This window comes from Triticum aestivum, chromosome 5B, assembly GCF_018294505.1.
Source record: "Triticum aestivum cultivar Chinese Spring chromosome 5B, IWGSC CS RefSeq v2.1, whole genome shotgun sequence".
NCBI classification, from domain to species: Eukaryota; Viridiplantae; Streptophyta; class Magnoliopsida; order Poales; family Poaceae; genus Triticum; species Triticum aestivum.
The window spans coordinates 630270146-630276145 of record NC_057807.1 but is presented as its reverse complement, the minus strand read 5'-3'; positions in this window follow the sequence as shown (position 1 = coordinate 630276145).

Genomic DNA, 6000 nt, shown 5'->3' with positions numbered 1-6000 from the left:
GGCATATTTCTTTCAGACTCCCACTTGCACTAGAGTCAATAATCTAGTTCACATCGCCATGTGATTTAACATCAATAGTTCACATATGTATGTGATTAACACCTATAGTTCACATCGCCATGTGACCAACAACCAAAGGGTTTACTAGAGTCAATAATCTAGTTCACATTGCTATGTGATTAACACCCAAAGATTACTAAGGTGTGATCATGTTTTGCTTATGAGAGAAATTTAGTCAACGGGTGTGCACATTCAGAGCCGTATGTATTTTGCAAATATTATATGTCTACAATGCTCTGTATGGAGCTACTCTAGCTAATTGCTCCCACTTTCAATATGTATCCAGATTGAGACTTAGAGTCATCTGGATCGGTGTAAAAGCTTGCATCAACGTAACTCTTTACGACGAACTCTTTATCACCCCCATCATTGAGAAACATTTCCTTAGTCCTCACTAAGGATAATTTTGACTGATGTCCAGTGATCTACTCTTAGATCACTATTGTACCCCCTTGCCAAACTCATGGCAAGGTACACAATAGGTCTGGTACACAGCACAACATACTTTATAGAACCTATGACTGTGGCATAGGGAATGACTTTCATTCTCTTTCTATTTTCTGCCGTGGTCGGGCTTTGAGTCTTACTCAACTTTACACCTTGTAATACAGACAAGAACTCCTTCTTTGACTGATCCATTTTGAACTCTTTCAAAAACTTGTCAATGTATTTACTCATTGAAAATCTTATCAAGCGTCTTGATCTATCTCTATAGATCTTGATGCCCAATATGTAAGCAGCTTCACCGAGGTCTTTCATTGAAAAACTCTTATTCAAGTATCCCTCTATGCTATCCAGAAATTCTATATCATTTCCAATCAACAATATGTCATCCACATATAATATTAGAAATGCTACAGAGCTCCCATTCACTTTCTTGTAAATACAAGCTTCTCCAAAAGTCTGTATAAAACCATATGCTGTGATCACACTATCAAAGAGTTTATTCCAACTCTGAGAGGCTTGCACCAGTCCATAAATGGATTGCTGGAGCTTGCACACTTTGTTAGCACCCTTTGGATCGACAAAACCTTCTAGTTGCATCATATACAACTCTTCTTCCAGAAATCCATTCAGGAATGCAGTTTTGACATCCATCCGCCAAATTTCATAATCATAAAATACAGCAATTGCTAACATGATTCGGATAGACTTAAGCATCGCTACGGGTGAGAAAGTCTCACCGTAGTCAACTCCTTGAACTTGTTGAAAACCTTTTTGCGACAAGTCGAGCTTTATAGATAGTAACACTACTATTAGCGTCTATCTTCCTCTTGAAGATCCATTTATTCTTAATGGCTTGCCGATCATCGGGCAAGTCCACCAAAGTCCACACTTTGTCCTCATACATGGATCCCATCTCAGATTTCATGGCCTCAAGCCATTTCGCGGAATTTAGGCTCATCATTGCTTCCTCATAGTTCGTAGGTTTATCATGGTCTAGTAACATGACTTCCAGAATAGGATTCTCGTACCACTCTGGTGCGGATCGTACTCTGGTTGACCTACGAGGTTTCGTAGTAACTTGATCTGAAGTTTCATGATCATCATCACTAGCTTCCTCACTAATTGGTGTAGGAATCACAGGAACTGATTTCTGTGATGAACTACTTTCCAATTCGGGAGAAGGTACAATTACCTCATCAAATTCTACTTTCCTCCCACTCACTTCTTTCGAGAGAAACTCATTCTCTAGAAAGGATCCATGTTTAGCAACAAAGATTTTGCCTTCGGATCTGTAATAGAAGGTGTACCCAACAATTTCCTTTGGGTATCCTATGAAGACGCACTTCTCCGATTTCGGTTCGAGCTTATCAGGTTGAAGCTTTTTCACATAAGCATCGCATTCCCAAACTTTAAGAAATGACAACTTTGGTTTCTTGCCAAACCACAGTTCATAAGGCGTCATCTCAACGGATTTTGATGGTGCCCTGTTTAACATGAATGCAACTGTCTCTAATGCATAACCCCAAAATGACAGTGGTAAATCGGTAAGAGACATCATAGATCGCACCATATCCAATAAAGTGCGGTTATGACATTCGGACACACCATTATGTTGTGGTGTTCCAGGTGGCATGAGCTGTGAAACTATTCCACATTGTTTTAAATTAAGGCCAAACTCGTAACTCAAATATTCTCCTCCACGATCATATCGTAGAAACTTTATTTTCTTGTTACAATGATTCTCCACTTCACTCTAAAATTCTTTGAACTTTTCAAATGTTTCAGACTTGTGTTTCATTAAGTAGATATACCCATATCTGCTCAAATCATCTATGAAGGTCAGGAAATAACGATACCCACCACGAGCATCAACACTCATTGGATCGGATACATCGGTATGTATATTTCCAATAAGTCACTAGCTCGTTCCATTGTTCCGGAGAATAGAGTTTTAGTCATCTTGCCCATAAGGCACGGTTCGCGAGCATCAAATGATTCATAATCAAGTGATTCCAAAAGTCCTTCTTTATGGAGTTTCTTTATGCGCTTTACACCGATATGACCCAAATGGCAGTGCCACAAATAAGTTGCACTATCATTATCAACTTTGCATCTTTTGGCATCAATACTATGAATATGTGTATTACCACGATCGAGATTCAATAAACCATCAACATTGGGTTTATGACTATAGAAGGTTTTATTCATGTAAACAGAATAACAATTATTCTCTGTCTTAAATGAATAACCGCATTGCAATTAACATGATCTAATCATATTCATGCTCAACGCAAACACCAAATAACATTTACTTAGGTTCAATACTAATCCCGAAAGTATAGAGAGTGCTCGATGATGATCATATCAATCTTGGAACCACTTCCAACACACATCGTCACTTCATCCTCAACTAGTCTCTATTTATTCTGCAACTCCTGTTTCGAGTTACTAATCTTAACAACCGAACAAGTATCAAATACCCAAGGATTACTACGAGCACTAGTAAGGTACACATCAATAATATGTATATCAAATATACCTTTGTTCACTTTGCCATCCTTCTTATCCACCAAATATTTGGGGCAGTTCCACTTCCAGTGACCATTTCCTTTGCAGTAGAAGCACTCAGTTTCAGGTTTAGGTCCAGCGTTAGTCTTCTTCACGGGAGTGACAACTTGCTTGTCATTCTTCTTGAAGTTCCCTTTCTTTCCCTTTGCCCTTTTCTTGAAACTAGTGGTCTTGTTTAATCATCAACACTTGATGCTCTTTCTTGATTTCTACCTTCGTCGATTTTAGCATCACGAAGATCTCGGGAATCATTTTCGTCATCCCTTGCATACTACAGTTCATCACAAAGTTCAAGTAACCTTGGTGATGGTGACTAGAGAAATCTGTCAATCACTATCTTATCTGGAAGATTAACTCCCACTTGATTCAAGTGATTGTCGTACCCAGACATTCTGAGCACATGCTCACTAGTTGAGCAATTCTCCTCCATCTTTTAGGCAAAGTACTTGTCAGAGGTCTCATACCTCTTGACACGGGCATGAGTCTGAAACACCAATTTCAGCTCTTGGAACATCTCATATGCTCCGTGACATTTCAAAAATGTTTTTGAAGTCCCGGCTCTAAGCCGTAAAGCATGGTGCACTAAACTATCAAGTAGTCATCATATTGAGCTAGCCAAACGTTCATAATGTCTGCATCTGCTCGTGCAATAGGTCTGTCACCTAGTGGTGCAGCAATGAGGATACTCCTCAGATCATGGACACAGTCCGCATCATTACTACTATCGTCTTTCAACTTAGTTTTCTCTAGGAACATATAAAAACATAGGGAAGCTATAACGCGAGCTATTGATCTACAACATAATTTGCAAAATACTATCAGGACTAAGTTCATGATAAATTAAAGTTCAATTAATCATATTACTTGAGAACTCCCACTTAGATAGACATCCCTCTAGTCGTCTAAATGATCACGTGATCCATATCAACTAAACCATGTCCGATCATCACGTGAGATGGAGTGGTTTTCAATGGTGAACATCTCTATGTTGATCATATCTACTATATGATTCATGCTTGACCTTTCGATCTCCGGTGTTCCGAGGCCATATCTGCATATGCTAGGCTCGTCAAGTTTAACTCGAGTATTTTACATGTGCATAACTGGCTTGCACCCGTTGTATGTGAACGTAGAGCTTATCACACCCGATCATCACGTGGTGTCTCAGCACGAAGAACTGTAGCAACGGTGCATACTCAGGGAGAACACTTATACCTTGAAATTTAGTAAGGGATCATCTTATAATGCTACCGCCGTACTAAGCAAAATAAGATCCATAAAAGATAAACATCACATGCAATCAAAATATGTGACATGATATGGCCATCATCATCTTGTGCTCATGATCTCCATCACCGAAGCATCGTCATGATCTCCATCGTCACTGGCGCGACACCTTGATCTCCATCGTAGCATCGCTGTCGTCTCGCCAACTATTGCTTCTACGACTATCGCTACCGCTTAGTGATAAACTAAAGCAATTATATGGCGATTGCATTTCATACAATAAAGCGACAACCATGTGGCTCCTACCAGTTGCCGATAACTTTTACAAAACATGATCATCTCATACAACAATTTATATATCATCATGTCTTGACCATATCACATCACATCAAGCCCTGCAAAACAAGTTAGACGTCCTTTACTTTGTTGTTGCAAGTTTTACGTGGCTGCTACGGGCTTCTAGCAAGAACCGTTCTTACCTGTGCATCAAAAACACAATGATTTTTCGTCAAGTGTGTTGTTTTAACCTTCAACAAGGACCGGGCGTAGTCAAACTCGATTCAACTAAAGTTGGAGAAACAGACACCCACTAGCCACCTGTGTGCGAAGCACATCGGTAAAACCAGTCTCATGAACGCGGTCATGTAATGTCGGTCTGGGTCGCTTCATCCAAAAATACCGCCGAATCAAAGTATGACATGTTGGTAAGCAGTATGACTACTATCGCCCACAACTCTTTGTGTTCTACTCATGCATATAACATCTACGCATAGACCTGGCTCGGATGCCACTGTTGGGGAACGCGGTAATTTCAAAAAAAAATCCTACGATCACGCAAGATCTATCTAGGTGATGCATAGCAACGAGAGGGAGAGTGTGTCCACGTACCCTCGTAGACCGAAAGCGGAAGCGTTAAGTAACGCGGTTGATGTAGTCGAACGTCTTCGCGATCCAACCGATCAAGTACCAAACGCACGGCACCTCCGCGACCTGCACATGTTCAGTTCGGTGACGTCCCGCGAACTCTAGATCCAGCTGAGGCCAAGGGAGAGTTCCGTCAGCACGACGGCGTGGTGACGGTGATGATGAAGTTACCGGCGCAGGGCTTCGCCTAAGCACTACGTCGATATGACCGAGGTGGAAACTGTGGAGGGGGGCACCGCACACGGCTAAAGATCAACTTGTGTGTCTATGGGATGCCCCCTGGCCACGTATATAAAGGAGGGGAGGGAAGAGGTGGCCGGCCCAAGGGGGGCACGCCAGGTGTGGGGAATCCTACTAGGACTCCCTAGTCCAAGTAGGATTCCCCTCCTCTTTCCTATTCCTAGTAGGAGAAGGAGGGGGGCGCCACCCCCTCCTAGTCCAATTCGGACCAGCCTATGGGGGTGTGTGCGGCCACCCCTTGAGGCCCTTCTCTCCTTTCCCATATGGCCCATTAAGGCCCATTACTTCCTCTCGCGAATTCCAGTAACTCTCCGGTACTCCGAAAAATACCTGAATCACTCGGAACCTTTCCGATGTCCGAATATAGCCTTCCAATATATTGATATTTACGTCTCGACCATTTTGAGATTCCTCGGCACGTCCGTGATCTCATCCGGGACTCCGAACAAACTTCGGTCATCAAATCACATAACTCATAATACAAATCGCCATTGAACGTTAAGCATGCGGACCCTACGGGTTCAAGAACTATGT